Here is a 19,259-nt window from a genome sequence, read left to right as displayed (position 1 = left end):
CCATTCAAGCCGCCCTGTGTGGAAAGCCTCGAAGTGAAGACTGGAGCCCCCTGCCCACAGCCAGCACCGACTTGTCACCCAGTGGGAAGGAGCCACCATGAAAGCAGATCCTCCAGTTTCAAACTTTCAGGTGACTTCAGTCTTATGAGACACTGAGCCAGAACTGCCTCACCAATCTACCAACCTGTTTCTGAATGCCTGGCCCACAGAAACTGTGAGCAATAATACATTTATTGTTGTTTTAAACCACTGTGTTACACAGCAATAGATAACAGCTCAAACACTGACTACATGATAAAGAAATATTATTAATGCATAACGCTAATAATGTTATGATTGCATTCTTCAAAAGTTATCTTTTAAAGATGCATACTGGCCAGGTGCGGTGGCTCACGCCTGTAATCCCAGCACTTTGGGAGGCTGAGGTGGGCGGATCACCTGAGGTCGGGAGTTGGAGACCAGCCTGGCCAACATGGTGAAACCCGGTCTGTACTAAAAATGCAAAAATGAGCCAGGCGTGGTGGTGGGCGCCTATAGTCCCAGCTACTCGGGGCTGAGGCAGGAGAATCGCTTGAACCTGGGAGTGGAGGTTGCAGTGAGCCGAGATCTCACCACTGCACTCCAGACTGGGTGACAGAGTGAGACTCCATCTCAAAAAAATAAATAAATAAAAATTAAAGATGCATACTGAAATATGTATGGATGAATTACTATGATGTCTGAGATTTGCATCAAAATACTCAGTTGGGCTTGTGGAGTGCCTGGAGTGAGGGTTCTGGATCCCACCCATGAGATTTAGGATTGTTAAAATGAGTCTTTGGAAGCAAGCCCCTAGTGACTTCTTACAGCAAATCATCGGACGACCAATTGTGGTAAAATTAAATTCTAGAGTGGATTATCGAGGGGTCCTGGCTTGCCTGGATGGCTGCATGAATATAGCCTTGGTGTAGACAGAAGAATATATACAACTGAAGAATAAGTATGGGAAGCTGGGTACAGTGGCTTATGCCTGTAATCCCAGCACTTTGGGAGGCTGAGTTGGGCAGGAGTTTGAGACCAGCCTGGCCAACATGGTGAAACCCCTTCTGTACGGGAAAAAAAAAAAAGGCCAGGCGCAGTGGCTCATGCCTGTAATCCCCACATTTTGGGGAGGCTGAGGCAGGAGAATGGCGTGAACCTGGGAGGCAGAGCTTGCAGTGAGCTATCGTGCCACTGCACCTCCAGTCTGGGCGGCAGAGTGAGACTCCGTCTCAAAAAAAAAGTACAAAAATTGGCCAGGCACAGCGGTGCACACCTGTAGTCCCAGCTACTCAGGAGACTGAGGCAGGAGAATTGCTTGAACCTGGGAGGTGGAGGCTGCAGTGAGCTGAGATCACACCACTGCACTCCAGCCTGGGTGATAGAGTAAGACTGTCTCAAAAAAAAAAAAAAAAGAATGAGTATGGGCTACATTTATCCAAGGAAAGTACATCAGTACACAGAACAGAAGGGTGTGAAGGCACCAAGAGGGCCATACTTTTCATAGTTGGATATATTTTATTATTTTTTTCTAATTTTTGCTTCTTTGTGATATACTTCGTCCTGTTTTTTATAATAGTTGGTGATTTTTCACTGACATTTAAGAGAAATGTATACAATTAATTGTGAAGTGTTCTTTTACATTTAAGTTTCAGTCATTTTCTTTTACCACTTTGTTAGTGTACAAAATGCTATTTCATTCAAAAAATTCTTTTTGAAAAAGACAAAGAAATAGTCAGTTGAATGGTGGCAGGGAGTGAAGAAAGTAGAGGGTATAGATAATATGAATGGTTATGAGTTTATATCAGTTGTGGCTAGGCAATGGACATTCATTGCACGATTCTCTCTCCTTTTGTGTTTGAAATGTTCTATCATGGAAAACTAAAGAAACAAAAAAGGCATAATGGTCCAGGCAAGAGAAAAGATGATGTGAAGTAGAGCAGTAGTCATAAGGACAGGAGACAATGGACTAAAATATTCTGGCGGTAAAATCTCCAGGCCTTAGTGATTAATTAGACATGGGGAGGTGAGAAAGACAGGAGATCAAAGATGATTCTCAGGGGGTCGGGATGGTCCTACCAGCTACTTGCCAACTGTGCAAGCTTGGGAGAGTTACTCAGCCTTTCTGTGTCTCATTTTCCCATGTGTAAAATGGAAGTAATAATAGTACTTCCTGTATAGAACTATTGTGAGAATTAAATTAATAAAATACAGTCATGTGCCATATGATGATGTTTTGGTCAATGACACGCTGCTTATATGATGGTGGTCCTATGCTCACACCTGTAATCCCAGCACTTTGGGAGGCCGAGGCGGGCAGATCACGACGTCAGGAGTTCAAGACCAGCCTGACCAACATAGTGAAACCCCGTCTCTACTACTAATACAAAAATTAGCTGGCCGTGGTGGCGCACGCCTGTAGTCCCAGCTACTTGGGAGGCTGAGACAGGAGAATCGCTAGAACGCGGGAGGCGGAGGTTGCAGTGAGGTGAGCCAAGATCACGCCACAGCACTCCAGCCCGGGCAACAGAGCAAGACTCCGTCTAAAAAAAAAAAAAAGATTATCATACTATATTTTTACTGTACCTTTTCTATGTTTAGATGCACAAATGCTCATCATGGTGTTACTATAATTGCCTATAGTATTCAGTACAGTCAGATGCTGTACAGGTTTGTAGCCTAGGAGCAACAGGCGATACCAGAGAGCTTAGGTGTGTAGTAGGCTACACCATCTAGGTTTGTGTAAGTATACTTTACCATATTCACACAATGACAAGATTCCTGTGTTACTGTATGTAAACAACTTAGAAGTGTGTTCAGCCCATAATGAAACTTCTAAATGTTAGTTCTTCCACTAGGGAGGCCCAGGTCTGTGGGTGGGATGGTAGTTTTTGCTCTGACATGCTGAGATTGCAGTGGTGTGGGACACCCTTGCAGATGCCAGGGGACATTGGGATATGAATCTAAAGCTAAGGGAAGAAGTTAGGAATAGATGTATGGATGATTTGGCACTTTTTTCTTTTCTTTTCTTTTTTTTTTTTTTTTGAGACAGAGTCTCACTGCAATCTCCAACTCCTGGGTTCAAGCAATTCTCCTGCCTCAGCCTCCTGAGTAGTTGAGATTACAGGTACCCGCCACCATGGCTGGCTAATTTTTTTTTTTTTTTTTTTTTTAGTAGAGAAATGGGGTTTCACCATGTTGGCCAGGCTGGTCTCAAACTCCTGACCTCAGATGATCCACCCGCCTTGACCTCCCAAAGTGCTGAAATTACAGGCATGACCCACTGCACCCAGCCTGACTTGGCACTTTTTTTTTTTTTTTTTTTTTTGAGACGGAGTCCCTCTGTCGCCCAGGCTGGAGTAAAGTGATGCGATCTCGGCTCACTGCAAGCTCCACCTCCTGGGTTCACACCATTCTCCTGCCTCAGCCTCTTGAGCAGCTGGGACTACAGGCGCCCACCACTGCACCTGGCTAATTTTTTGCATTTTTAGTAGAGATGGGGTTTCACCATGTTAGCCAGGATGGTCTCTATCTCCTGACCTCGTGATCCTCCCGCCTCAGCCTCCCAAAGTGCTGGGATTACAGGCGTGAGCCACCGCACCCAGCCAACTTGGCACATTTTTAAAGCATAAAAATGTCAGCTCCTTGAACTTCACTACTTCACCAAAGAAGATACACAAATGGCAAATTGCACATGAAAGTATGTTCAAAATTTAAAAATTAGTTGGGTTTGGTGGCATGCACCTGTAGTCCCAGCTACTCAGGAGGCTGAGTTGCGAGGATCACTTGAGCCCAGGAGGTTGAACTGCAGGGAGCTGTGATTGCATTCCCGCCTGGACCACAGAGCAAGACCCTGTCTCAAAAAAAAAAAGAAAAGAAAAGAAAAGAAAAAAAGTTGTTCAACATTATTAGACATTAAGGAAATGCAAATTAAAGCAACAATTAAATACTACTACACACCTACTAGAATGGCTAAAATTTTTTTGAAGTGATAATACTGAGTGCTTGTGTGAATGTGGAGCAACTGGATCTATCGTATGTCGCTGGTGGTGAGGTAACATGGCACAGACTCTGGAAAACAATTTGGCAGTTTCTTATAAAATTAAACATATATTAACCATATAACCCAGCAACTGTACTGCTGAGTATTTACCCTAGAGAAATACAAATTTATGTTCACACAGAAACCTCTACATGAGGCCGGGCACGGCATGCCTGTAATCCCAGCACTTTGGGAGGCCGAGGTGGGTGAATCACTTGAGGTCAGGAGTTTAAGACCAGCCTGGCCAACAAGGTGAAACCCCATCTCTACGAAAAATACAAAAATTAGCCGGGTATGGTGGCCTGCACCTGTAATCCCAGCTACTTGGGAGGCTGAGGCAGGAGAATCACTTGAACCCAGGAGGTGGAAGTTGCAGTGAGCCGAGATCGCGCCACTTTACTCCAGCCTGGGAGACAGAGTGAGACTCAGTCTCAAAAAGATAAAGAAAAAGAAACCTGTACACAGATGTTCAGAGAGGCCTTATTTTTAATAGCCTACAAATGGGACAAACCCAAATATTCTTCAATATGTGAATGAATGAACAAACAAACTGTGGTACATCCATACAATGGAATACTACTCTGCAATCAAAGGAATGAACCACAGACACATACAACAACTTAGATGGATCTCAAAGGCTCCATCAGGAAACCCAGGCACCTCACCACTTAAGGAGTGTGTGGAAACTTTTATTCCATGGTTCTCCATCCCCTCTGCCACTGCCTAGGTTTAGGCCCCACTGAATCTCACCTGGATGATTGTCCCAGCCTCCTTGCTAGTCTTGGATCGCTGCAGTCCATCTGAGAGGTTTGCAGGCCTGAACTGCCACTCTGTGGCGAGAAGAGGAAATATGCAGAGTGCCATCCTTTCACCCTTTGTGACCAACGCACTAAATTCTGACCACAGTCTCCCCAACCCACTGCACTACTTCTAGAACGACCTTTCTACACTGAACTTTTCAATGGCTCATCTTTGCTCTTTAGATAAAGCCCAAACTCATACTTCCCAGGCTCTGGCTTACCTCCGTCCTCTCATCTTTCAGTGCCCCAGCGATGAGACTCATTTTTATGCTAGAATATTCCACTAGATCCCTCACTGTTACACATTTGATTAGCATTTTTCTTTTTCTGCCTAGAGCTCTCACTCCCCCTTTTCCGCCTGGGTCAGTCATACCTATCTTGCAGGTCTTAGGTTGTTCTGTGGGGCTTTTTTGTTGTTGTTTTTTTAGACAGTCTCATTCTATCGCCCAGGCTAGAGAGCAGTGGCGAAATCTAGGCTCACTGCAACCTCTGCATTCCGGGTTCAAGCGATTCTGCTGCCTCAGCCTCCCGAGTAGCTGGTATTACAGGTGCCCGCCACCATGCCTAATTTTTGTATTTTTAGTAGAGACGGAGTTTCACCATGTTGGCCAGGCTGGTCTCGAACTGCTGACTTCAAGTGATCCATCCGCCTTGGCCTCCCAAAGTGCTGGGATTACAGGTGTGAGCCACCTCGCCCGGCTACAGGTCTTAGTTTTGATATGGCCTCATCTAGGGAGTCTCCTCTGAGCCCTCAAGACTGTTAGAGGAGCCTCTTCTGGGGCCTCCCTCCCTCACAGCACGGCTGGAGTCACCTGGGGGCTGTTGGCATCACCCACTGGAACTGGGAGCCACATTCACCTCTGAATTCCTGCTGTCTGGCTCAGCGTTTCACACCTACTTGGTGTGAAGCTCTGCAAATTAACACCGTGGTTGGATGAGAAAATGAAGGCCCGAAAGTGGAGGCACGGCATGGGGAGGGAGGTCACCCGAAGTGCGTCCTGACTTCAGGAAGGCCAGGGTAGGAAACGCAGACAAGGCTCATCATCCATCCTGCTCCCTTGCCAACGCTTTCTACCTTGGGGCTGACTGTAGGATAAGTGTCCCCCGCCTCCCATGCCAGGCTGGGGGAAGGACTGGCAGGGTTACTTCCAGGAGAAACAGATAAGGCCAGGGAAGAGTTTCTGTCCGTCAAGCCCATATATTTGTATTCTCTGCACTTTGTCCAAGGCCTGCAGTGGGTTGGGGAGACTGTGGTCAGGATTTGGTGCATTGGTCACAAAGGGTGAAAGGAAGGCACTCTGCATATTGCCTCTTCCCACCACAGGGTGGCAGTTCAGGCCTGCAAACTTCTCGGATGGGTGCTGCCTCGGTTGCACCATCTGGTGGCTACACGTTTCACCATGTTGCACAGGCTAGTCTCTAACTCCTGGCCTCAAGTGATCCGCCCACCTCAGCCTCCCAAAGTGCTGGGATTACAGGTGTGAACCACTGCATCTGGCCAACAATATATTTTTTTAAGTTGAAGGAATCGAAAACAAAGAACATACGTGGCAAATTTATATTTGTTATTTAAAAAACAATTCCTGGGAATGCTCTTGCCTTAGAGAAGGCCCCCAATGCTATCTTCTTGGCTTCCTGAGTCAGCGGGAGAAACCTGATTTCTTCATGGCATTTGCCACCTGACTGGACCTGCCTGCTGACTCTCGCATGACCTGTTCTCTGCATTGATCAGACCTGTATCCAGGTGTCCTCTCCCTCCTTGTTCATATCACTTGGGATACCCCAGGGCTCCTGTGGCTGAGCCTCCCCAACGCAGCTTCTTGGTCTCCTGCAGGGACGCTCACCCGCCCCAGCCCCATTTCACCATCTGCTCTCCTACTCTCAGGCCACAGCCATGTTATTCAGTTCTCACTTCCTCTGCCCCCTCCTCACCTACACTTTGGTTGCATTACAAGCCCAGTCCTGCCCCTTAATCCCTCCACTTTATCTTGCTTCCTTTTTTTTTTTTTGAGATGGAGTCTCACTCTGTCACCCAAGCTGGAGTAAAATGGCACGATCTCAGCTCACTGTAACCTCCACCTCCCGGGTTCAAGTGATTCTCTTGCCTCAGCCTCCCGAGTAGCTGGGATTACAGGCGCCTGCCATCAAACTTGGCTAATTTTTATATTTTTAGTAGAGATGGGGTTTTACCATGTTGCACAGGCTGGTCTCAAACTTCTGGGCTCAAGTGATCCTCTTGCCTCGGCCTCCCAAAGTGCTGGGACTTCAGGCATGAGCCACAGCACCCGGCTCGTGTTGTGATTTTGAATGCAGACTCTGGGGCTGAGCTGTCGGGGCTTGTCTCACAGCTCTTCCATAGACAAGCTTTGACACTGGGAAAGTTACTTAAGTTCTCTGATCTCCACTTTCTCCTAGTAAAACAGAAATAACAATAATACCTACCCAAAAACACTGTGGCGAGGATTAATGGACTTAATCTGTATAGAGTGCTTAGAACAGTGCCTGGCACATTGTAAATATTATATATGCGTTTGCTCCTATGTATCATTATTAGTATTACTCGAGCTGGAGGCTTTGGATCACTCCACTTAGCCTCTCGCCAATTCCCTCATGGGCAAAGCCTGACCTTGGATTAATCCCACAATCTTCCTTCTCTAGTCCTAGAACCCGGCCTTTGCACCCTGCTAGGAGAAGCAGCAGCAACCACAGAAGTCCGACCTTCCTGCAGTCTGGTGCTAAGGAGATGCCTGGACTTCACCCTCCACTGGGCTCCAGCCTCCTTTGAAAACCCTTGATTTGTCCTTAGCCTGGCCCCTCTCCACTATCTGCAGTGACCATCCCATATCTTTGCGATTTCCCCATCCACACGGTGTGAAATTAAAATGGTACAGAGATAGAGAATGAAGGTGAGGGTTCCATATGGTAAACTGATAGACAATGGCCACCATATTTTGTAGCTCCTCCATCGACATGTGATGACCCCTCATCTCTCATACTCTAATCCTCAAACTGCTCTGCACATTCCCAAGTCTGTTCCCAACTCCTGAAGCCCTTCCACTGGGCCCTCTAGAATTCGCAGCCCTACATCTGCAAAACTCCCCGACTGGGTCTTCTCCCAGTGTTCCCTTTGCCTTCCCAGGCAGCAGGTTTCTGGCTCCCCCTGGAGGACACGGCCCCCCCTGCAATTCCCTCAGGTGGGTGCAGCATTCCCTGCCTCACCTTTGTGCCTCGAGGCGCCCTCCTTGTTCTTCAGTGCTGCTTTCAGAACCTTCTTCCCTAAAATCCCTCAGCTCTGAGTCTCAGGTTGTAGGACGCTGCCTCCCTCTTCCATGCACCTACCAATCCCTGGGCTACTTCCGTGTTTCTTGAAGGTTTCATTCCTACCTCACTGTCATTCTCTCTGACATGATTTCTGCCCTAATTCTTAGAGATTTCTTTTTGTTTGTTTGGTTGGATTTTGGTTGTTGCTGTTGTTTTGAAACGGAGTTTTGGTCTTATATCCCAGGCTGGAGTCCAACGGCAGAATCTTGGCTCACTGCAACCTCCGCCTCCTGGGTTCAAGCAGTTCTCCTGCCTCAGCCTCCTGAGTAGCTGGGATTACAGGTGCCCACCACCACGCCCAGCTAATTTTTGTATTTTTAGTAGAGATGAGGTTTCACCACGTTGATCAGGCTGGTCTCGAACTCCTGACCTCAGGTAATCCGCACACCTCAGCCTCCCAAAGTGCTGGGATTACAGGCGTGAGCCACCACACTGGCCTATTGTTGTTTTTGAGACAGGGTCTTGCTCTGTCTCCCAGGCTGGACTGCAGTGGTGTGATCTTGGCTCCCTGCAGCCTGAACCGCCCAGGCTTATGCGATCCTCCATCTCAGCCTCCTGAGTAGCTGGGACTATAGGCATGTGCCACCACGACAGGCTGATTTTTGTATTTTTTTGTAGAGACAGCGTTTCGCCGTGTTGCCCAGGCTGTTCTCGAGCTTCTGGGCCAAGTGATCCTTCTCCCAGCCTCCAAAAGGGCTGGGGATTCTGGGCGTGAGCCATCGCACCAGGTCCTTAGAGATTTCAATATTCACGTAGATACATCCTCCCCATACCCTGGCCTCTCACTTCCACGATCTCCTCTCCTCCAAAGACCTCTCATGGCCACCCCCTGCTCCTTGTCATTAGTAATAACTGCACCTCCTCTGTATTAGTTTGCTAGGGCTGTCATAACAAAGTACCACAGACTGGATGGCTTAGACAGCAAAAATATATTGTCACAGAAATGTAGCCTTCTTCTGGAGGCTAGAAGTCCGAGATCAAGGTGGTATCAGTGTTGGTTCCTCCTGAGGCTGTGAGACAGAACCTGTCTGTGCCTCTCACCCAGCTTCTGGTGGTTGCTGGCAATGCTCGGGGTTCCTTGGTTCATGGATGCATCACCCTGACCTCTGCTTTCATCTTCACATGGAGATATGGCTTGGCCATGTCCCCACCCAAATTTCATCTTGAACTGTAGTTTCCATAATCCCCATGTGTTGTGGGAAGGACCCAGTGGGAGGTAATTTAATTATGGGAGTGGCTATTCTTGTGACAGTGAGTGAGTTCTCACGAGATCTGATGGTTTTATAAGGGGCATTCCCCACTTTTGCTCAGCACTTCTCCTTCTACTGCCATGTGAAGAGGGACATGTTTGCTGCCCCTTCCACCATGATTGTAAGTTCCCTGAGGTCTCCCCAGCCATGCTTAACTGTGAGTCAATTAAACCTCTTTCCTTGATAAAGTACCCAGTTTAGGGCATGTATTTATTAGCAGCATGAGAATGGACTAATATACATGGTGTCTCCCTGTGTGCCTGTCCATCTGGCTTCAAGTTCCTCCTTTTTATAAAGACACCAGTCAAAATAGGAGTAGGGCCCACCCAAATGACCTCATTTTAACTTGACTACCTCTGTAAAGACCCTATTTCCAGACAAGGTCACATTCTGAGATACTGGGGGTAGGCCTCCACATCTTAGAGGGAGAGGGACACAACTCAACCCATAACACTCCATTCGCATTCCCATTCTCTCAATATCATGCAGCCATCCCGTGACCACCACCTCATTTCTTCCCAACATCTTTCCAACTTATTCCCACTAGTACTCTACCTCCAAAATTCCTTTGATCCCACTGGGACCTACAATCTACTGTCCCTACTCCCCCATGCCTCCCTCTTTTACTGTTCCTTTTTCCCTTTTTATCCAATTTAAAGACCACAGTCACACTTGTAATCCCAGCTACTCAGGAGGCTGAGGCAGGAGGATTCCTTGAGCCCAGGAATTTGAGGCTGCAGTGAGCTGTGATCTCTCCATTGCACATCAGCCTGGGTGACAGAGCAAGACACTGACTCCAAAAAAAAAAAAAAAATAGAATCGCTCCCCTGTATACATCTTCAATTTCCTTGCTTCTTTCCCTCTCCTTTGTTGTACTCAATTAGTAAATGGCAGCCCTGGCTAATTCACCTCACTGCATGGGAAGCATGGGCTGGAGAAGAAAACCAACACATTCATGTTAACCAATCTCCCTTTAAATTCCTAATTACATAAGGTGGACCCTCCATGCTGCCTGCTAATCCTACTACGTTTCCCAGTTCATTCACTCTTTTGAGCTCCTAGATGACTACTCATACGTTCTCCTGTCTTCTCAAGCCTCCAACATCTTCTCCTGCCATCTTTCTCAGCTGATGATCTTGAATATTTCCTTGAGAAAATAAAAGCACCCAGGAGAGAGCTCCTATAGTTAGACACCATCACATATACCCAACTACCTGCTTCTGAGCCTTCCTCCTTCCTGTACCTATGAATGCTATTTAAAGCCACTTATGCACTGGAGCCCGAAAATTCCCTCTTCTCTTTCGTGAGTCATCAGATTTTCTTTCTTTCTTCCTTTCTTTCCTTCCCTTCCTTCCCTTCTTTCTTCCCTTTCCTTCCCTTCCCCTTCCTTCCTTCCTTCCTTCCTTCCCTTCCTTCCCTTCTTTCTTCCCTTTCCTTCCCTTCCCCTTCCTTCCTTCCTTCCTTCCTTCCTTCTTTCTTTCTCTCTCTTTCTTCTTTCTTTCTTTCCTTCTTTTCAGATGGAGTCTCGCTCTGTCGCCAGGCTGGAGTGCAGTGACATGATCTCGGCTCACTGCAACCTCCATCTCCCAGGTTCAAGTGGTTCTCCTGCCTCAGCCTCCCGAGTAGCTGGGACTACAGGCATGTGCCACCACGCCCAGCTAATTTTTATATTTTTAGTAGAGACGGGTTTCACCATGTTGGCCAGGCTGGTCTCAATCTCTTGCCTTGTGATCTGCCCGCCTTGGCCTCCCAAAGTGCTGGGATTACAAGCGTGAGCCACTGCACCCGGCCCCAGATTTTCTCTAGTTTATCGTTCCAATAAGTATAAGAATATGCTGTAATTTCTTTATTTTTTTTAATTTTTAGAGATGGGGGGTCTCACTATGCAGCCCAGGTTGAACTTGACTCCTGGGCTCAAGCAATCCTCCCGTCTCAGCCTCCCAACTAGCTAGGACTACAGGCACATGCCACTGGGCCTGTCTGGCTAACTTTTCCTATGTTTAAGAAACCCCCCCTTAGAGCCTGGGAGCAACAACACTCCAACAGCAATGAACATACCAGCTTCCAAATCTTTATTTCTAAATATTCTCCACGAAAATAAAACAGCGCTCTTTGGAAAAATGCTTGATTCCAGTACTGGGTTGGGGAAAATCCAAGATGAATCTGGAGCATGTTATGGCAGAAAGTAACTACGTCCTTGAAGAATGATGAAGATTTGTCAAAAAGACACAGAAGCCAGTTCGAAGGGGCTCCCACTGGCCAAATCATGGACAGTTTGAGCATTTGAGATATAAACCACTGAATAAAATAAGAAACCATAATTCTATACTGACTTAAATGAACACATAAAAAGTTAAATAAAAATTAAATATTTACATAGTTTCAGAGTACCTACCTACAACGTAATTATTCATTATAAAGGGAAATAGTAAATGTGTGATGGAGAAACCTAGCACACAGCAAGTAATGAAAATGAGCATTTTTAGTAATGAGACAAATCAATATCAATATCTGTAATCTTCCAAAATTTCAAAGTCCTGTAAGTTAGGAAAGACTGAGGAATTGTTCCAGATTGAAGGAGACTGAATAAACATGACAACTGAATGCAATGTGTGACTTTAAACTGGCTAGAAAGGATATTATTCTGACAATGGGTGAAAGTTGTCTGTGGTCTGAGGAGTAGATAAGTTTTTTTTATCAATATTAATTTCTGATTTTGATGGTGGTATGTATGGTATTGGGGAAGATAAGAAAGTGTCCTTGTTTGTAGTAAACAAACCTGAAGTGTTTGGGGTGATAAAACATCATGTTAGCAACCTACTCTTAAATAGTTTAGGTGAAAGACCGGGACACCTATAATGCCAGCTACTCAAGAGGCTGAGGCAGGAGAATCACTTGAACCCAGGAGGCGGAGGTTTCAGTGAGCCGAGATCGCACCACTGCACTCCAGCCTGGGCGACAGAGTGAGACTCTGTTAAAAAAAAAAAAAAAAAAAAGATAGCTGAAGGGAGGAAAAAGAACTTTGTACTGTATTTGAAACATTTGTGTATGAAATAGTTCCAAAAATAAAAACTTTAAAATGTTAAAAGTCTAATTTCTTGACCCCCATCTCCTCTCCCACTCTCTTCTACCCTACTTACTTGTCCCCAAAGAAGGCATCTAGGCTGGGCACAGTGGGTCACACCTGTAATCCAAGCATTTTGGGAGGCTGAGGTGGGTGGATCACCTGAGGTCAGGAGTTCAAGACCAGCCTGGCCAACATGGTGAAACCCCGTCTCTACTAAAAATACAAAAATTAGCCAGGTGTGGTGGCACGTGCCTGTAATCCCAACTACTCAGGAGGCTGAGGTACGACAATTGCTTGAACTCAGGAGACAGAGGTTGCAGTGAGCTGAGATCGTGCCACTGCACTCCAGCCTGGGCGACAGAGCGAGACATCATCTCAAAAAAAAAAAAAAAAAAGAGAGATGGCGTCTAGGGAAAACGAGATCACGATGGCCTCGAACTTTGAACTCTTAAACTCAAGAGATTCTCCCACCTCAGCTTCCTGAGTAGCTGGTGGGGGACTTATAGGCATGTGCCTTTTTCTTCCCTATATCTTAAAATAATTTTCTGTTTCTTAAATTATCGGTTTTTATTTTTTTAGAGACAGGGTCTCGCTTTGTCGCCCAGGCTGGAGAGTGCAGTGGTGCGATCATAGCTCACTGCTGCCTCCAATTCCTGGGCTCAATGATCCTCCCTCCTCAGCCTCCTGAGTAGCTGGGACTATAGGGATGTGCCACAATGCTAAAAAAGAACTGTCTATACTCCAATTCTTCCTTTCCCATTTGCTCTTGACCCACTCAAAACAGCTTTCACTTCCATCACTGTTCCTGTTAAGGTCACCAGTGACCTCTGTGCTGCTAAGTCCAAAAGGCAATTTTCTTTTTTGTTTTTCTTTGAGACAGGGTCTCACTCTGTCATCCATCCAGGAATGAAGTGGCACAATCATAGCTCCCTGCAGCCTCGACCTCCTGGGCTCAAGTGATCATTCTGCCTCAGCCTCACAGAGCACTAGAACTAAAAGGTGCGTGCCACCACGCCTGGCTCAAAAGGCAATTTTCAATCCTCTTTTTGCCAGACACATCAGCAGAAGTGACAGCTGATTACTTAATCCTTCTTGAAACATTTTCTTCACTTACATGCCAAGACCCCACATTCTCCCAGGACCACCCTGCAGCCTCCTTTGCCGTTTCCTCCTGGTTTCCTCTGACCTCTAAAGAATGGAGTATGCTAGGGGTCAGGACCCAGACTTTTCCTCTTCTCACTTCTTTGGTGACCTCATCCAGTCCTCTGGCTTTAAATAACATCCACATGCTGACGACTTACTAACTTATGCCTCCAGCCAGGCCTCTTTTCTAAACTCTGGACTTCTGTAACCCAACTGCTTACTCCACATTTTCCCTTGGATGTCATCCAACAGGCATCTCAAATGTAACATGACCAACACTTAACTCCTGACCTTCCTTCCCTCCCCGACATCTGCTCTAGCCAGTCTTCCCCGTATCAGTGAATGGCACCCTTCCATTTGCTCCAAAACTCTTAGAGGTATCCTTGACTCTCCTTTCCTCACATCAATTATGGTAGCAAATCCTGTCATCCTGACTGTCTCCGCTTGGTCCAGGTCACCAGCATCTCTCACTGGGGTTCCTGAAGAGGCCTCCTTACTGGCTCCTGCTTCTGTGCCAGCCCTCTACAGTCTCTTCTCATCACTCTCCACTGCTTCCCCATTTCACTTTGAGTGAAAGCCAAAGCAGTCCCGACGCTGACGCAAAACCCCACATGATCTCTTCTACCAAATTGGCTAACAGGAAGTTTGATACAATCAATGATATGGAAGAAGTGGGGAGGCAGTTCAACTTGTATGTTGCTTGTGGGAGTGTAACTTATGAATGTCTATTAAAAAACAAAGTTAAGGCCAGGGCGGTGGCTCATGCCTCTAATCCCAACACTTTGGGAGGCCAAGGCGAGTGAATCACTTGAGCCCAGGAGTTCAAGACCAGCCTGGGCAACATAGCAAAACCCATCTCTACAAAAAATACAAAAGTCAACTGGGTGTGGTGGTGCATGCCTAGGTCCCAGCTACTGGGGAGGCTGAGGTGGGATGACCAATTGAACCTGGGAGGTGGAGGTTGCAGTGAGCTGAGATGGCGCCACTCCATGCAAGCCTGGGTGACAGTGAGACACTGTCTCAAAAAACAAAAACCTAAGCATACTCTATGACTCAGCAATTCCATTTATAGAAATTTATTTATTTATTTTGGAGACAGGCTCTTACCCTGTTCCTCAGGCTGGAGTGCAGTGGTGGGAAAATAGCTTGCTGTAGCCTCAAACTTCTGGGGTCAAGGGATCCTCCTGCCTCAGCCTCCCAAGTAGCTAAGACTACAAGCATGTGCCACCACATCTGGCTAATTTTTGTAGGTTTTGTAGAGATGGGGTCTCACTATGTTGCCCAGGCTGGTCTCAAACTCCTGGCCTCAGGCACTTCTCTCTGCCTCGGCCTTTCAAAGTGCTAAAATTACTGGCATGAGCTACTATACCTGGAGAATATAGGAATTTATCTTATGGAAATATACAAGTGGCCAAAGACACATATGGCATGTTCACTGCAGTGTTGTCATGACAAAACAAATAAATAAATAATGTCTATACGATGACGTACGATGTACAAAAGTGGAGATTCATGGGTTTTGGAAAAATCTCCAAGATATATTATTAAATGCTAAAGGGAAGATCAGTAACTACAGGATAATCTCATTGTCTAATAAAAGGTAAACATAAATATGCTTGTATATATGTGGATTTTAAAAACATCTGAAAGGGGCCAGGAACAGTGGCTCATGCCTGTAACCCCAGCACTTTGGGAGGCCGCGACTGGCAGATCACATAAGGCCAGGAGTTTGAGACCAGCCTGGGCAACATGGCGAAACCCCGTCTCTACTAAAAATACAAAAATTAGCTGGGTGTGGTGGTGCATGTCTGTAATACCAGCTACTCAGGAGGCTGAGGCATGAGAATCACTTGAACCAGGGAGGCAGAGGTTGCACTGAGCCGAGATCCCGCCACTGCACTCCAGCCTGGGCGACACAGCGAGACTGTCTCAAAAATAAATAAATAAATAAAAATAAATAAAAACATCTGAAAGGATAACCAATTAACTCAGGTTGCCTGTGGAATGAAACTGAGGGCACAGTATGAAGCGGATTTTTCCTTTTTTCTGTTTTTTATTAAATTATTTTTAAATTTTAGAAACAAGGTCTTGCTTTGTTGCCCAGGCTGAAATGTAGTTGGATGCTAATAGCTCACTACAGCCTCAAATTCCTGGGTTCATGCAATCATCCCACCTTAGCTTCCCAAGCAGGTAGGACTACAGGCTCACACCACCATGCCCAGCTAATTTTTTACTTATTTTTTGAGACAGGGTCTCACTCTGTCACCCAAGATGACTGCAGTGACATGATCATCACTCACTGCAGGCTCTAATCACTCAGGCTCAAGCCATCCTCCCACCTCAGCCTCTCAAGTAGCTGGGACTACAGGTGTGCACCAACACGCCTGGGTAATTTTTGATTTTTTTTTTTTGAAACAGACTCTTGCTTTGTTGCCCAGGCTGGAGTGCAGTGGTGCAATCTCGGCTCACTGCAACCTCCGCCTCCTGGGTTCAAGCGATTCTCTCCCAAGTAGCTGGGATTACAGGCATGTGCCACCACGCCCAGCTGATTTTTGTATTTGTAGCAGAGATGGGGTTTCACCATGTTGGCCAGGCTGATCTCAACCTCCTGACCTTAAGTGATCTGCCTGCCTTGGCCTCTCAAAGTGCTTGGGATTACAGGTGTGAGCCACAGTCCCGGCCTAATTTTTTATTTTTTTGTAGAGACACGGTCTCACTATGTAGCCCAGGCCGGTCTCAAACTCCTGGGTGCAAGTGATCTTCCTCTGCTGGCTTCCCAAAGTGCTGGGATTACAGGTGTGAGCCACCATGCCCAGCCCCTTTTTTTCCTTGTATAACATTCAATTTCTTTTCCTTTTCTTTTTTTTTTTTGAGATGGAATCCTGCTCTGTTGCCCAGGCTGGAATGCAGTGGTGTGATCTCGGCTCACTGCAATCTCTGCTTCCAGGTTCAAGCGATTATCCAGCCTCAGCCTCCTGAGTAGCTAGGATACAAGCACGTGCCAACATGCCCGGCTAATTTTTTTTATTTTTATTTTTTTTTATTTTTAGTAGAGACGGGGTTTCACCATGTTGGTCAGGGTGGTCTCAAACTCCTGACCTCGTGATCTGCCCACCTTGGCCTCCCAAAGTGCTGGGATTACAGGAGTGAGCCACCGCGCCTGGCCTAATTTCTTTTCAATTTTTTTCTTTTCCTTTTTTTTTTTTTTTTTTGAGATGGAGTCTCGCTCTGTTTGCCAGGCTGGAGTGCAGTGGCATGATCTCGGCTCACCGTAACCTCCGCCTCCCGGGTTCAAGCGATTCTCCTGCCTCAGCCTCCCAAGTAGCTGGGACTACAGGTGTAAGCACGCCTGGCTAATTTTTGTATTTTTAGTAGAGACAGGGTTTCACTGTGTTGGCCAGGATGGTGTTGATCTCCTGACCTCGTGACCCACCCACCTGGGCCTCCCAAAGTGCTGGGATTACAGGTGTGAGCCACAGTGCCCAGCCTCTTCGATTTTTTTTTTTTTTTGAGATGGAGTCTTGCTCTGTCACCCAGGCTGGAGTGCAGTGGTGCGGTCTTGGCTCACTGTCAGCTCTGCCTCCCGAGTTCACGCCACTCTCCTGCCTCAGCCTCCCGAGTAGCTCGGATTACAGGTGCCCGCCAACACGCTCAGCTAACTTTTTGTATTTTTAGTAGAGACGGGGTTTCACTATATTAGCCAGGATGGTCTCGATCTCCTGACCTCGTGATCCGCCTGCCTCAGCCTCCCAAAGTGCTGGAATTACAGGCGTGAGCCACAGCACTGGCCTCTTTTCAATTTTTGACACTTTATAATTGTATGTACTTATGGGGTACAATGTGATGTTTCTGCATACATGGATACATTGTATACTGATCAAATCAGGGTATTTAGGACAGCCATCTCATTATGAATTTATCATTTTTTTTTGTGGTGAGAACATTCAAAACCCTTTCTTGTATTTTGTAATAATATACCGTATCTTCTTGTTAACCACTGTCACCCTACTGTGCAATAGAACACCAGAACTTACTCCTCCTATCTAGTTTTGTATCTCCAAACAACCTCTTCTCAACCTCCTCTCCTTCACTGGCTCCGCAGCCTCTGGTAACCACTGATCTGCTCTATACTTCCCCAAGATTGGCTTTTTCTTTTTCTTAAGATTCCACGTATCAGTGAGATCATGTAGTATTTGTCTTTTTGTGTCCGACTCATTTCACTTAACGTAATGTTCAGGTTCATATAATTTGTTTCAAATGACAGGATCTCATTCTTTTTCATTGCCGAATAGTATTCCACCGTGTAGATATACCACATTTTATCCATTCATCCATTGCTGGTATTTAGGTTGACTTCAATTCTTGGCTATTGTGAACAGTGCTGAAATAAACATGGGAGTACAGGTATCTACATTTACCCACTGGTGGGATTGCTGGATCATATAGTAGCTCTACTTTTAATTTTTTGAGGAACCTCCGCAGTTTTCCTTAATAGAGGTACTAATTTGCATTCCCACCAGCAGTGTGTAAAGGTTCTACTTCTCTACATCCTCACCAACACTCGTTTTGTCTTTTTGAGAAGAGCTATTCTAACTAGAGTGAGATGGCATTTCATTGCGGTTTTGATTTGCATTTCCCTGATAATTAGTTATAATATTCAATTTCAATTCCTTTTTTTTTTTTTTTTTTTGAGACAGAGTCTCGCTCTGTCGCCCAGGCTGGAGTGCAGTGGCGCAATCTCGGCTCACTGCAAGCTCCGCCTCCCGGGTTCACGCCATTCTCCTGCCTCAGCCTCTCCGAGTAGCTGGGACTACAGGCGCCCGCCACCACGCCCGGCTAATTTTTTTGTATTTTTTGGTGAGACGGGGTTTCACCGTGGTCTCGATCTCCTGACCTCGTGATCCGCCCGCCTCGGCCTCCCAAAGTGCTGGGATTACAAGCGTGAGCCACCGCGCCCGGCCTCAATTCCTTTTTTTAAAAACCATGAACATATACTTTTTTTTTTTTTTTAGACAGAGTTTTGCTTTTGTTACCCAGGCTGGAGGGCAATGGTACAATCTTGGCTCACTGCAACCTCCGCCTCCCAAGTTCAAGTGATTCTCCTGCCTCAGCCTCCCGAATAGCTGGGATTCCAGGCATGTGCCATCACGCCTGGCTAATTTTGTATTTTTTAGTAGAGATGGGGTTTCTCCATGTTGGTCAGGCTGGTTTCGAACTCCTGACCTCAGGTGATCCACCCACCTCGGCCTCCTAAATTGCTGGGATTACATGCGTGAGCCATTGTGCCTGGGGAACATATAATTCTATAATTTCTATTCCTTTAACAATTAAAAACCTTTTAAGGGGCCAGGCACGGTGGTTCACGCCTGTAATCCCAGCACTTTGGGAGGCCGAGGTAGGCAGATCACAAGGTCAGGAGATTGAGACCATCCTGGCTAAGATGGTGAAACTCCACCTCTGCTAAAAATACAAAAAATTAGCCGGGTGTGGTGGCGGGAGCCTGTAGTCCCAGCTACTCAGGAGGCTGAGGCAGGAGAACAGCGTGAACCCAGGAGGCGGAGCTTGCAGTGAGCCAAGATCGCGCCACCGCACTCCAGCCTGGGCGACAGAGTGAGACT

Source organism: Hylobates moloch, unplaced genomic scaffold, assembly GCF_009828535.3.
Source record: "Hylobates moloch isolate HMO894 unplaced genomic scaffold, HMol_V3 SCAFFOLD_22, whole genome shotgun sequence".
Lineage (NCBI taxonomy): Eukaryota > Metazoa > Chordata > Mammalia > Primates > Hylobatidae > Hylobates > Hylobates moloch.
The sequence above is the reverse complement of the archived record's forward strand: the minus strand, read 5'-3'. Positions refer to the sequence as shown.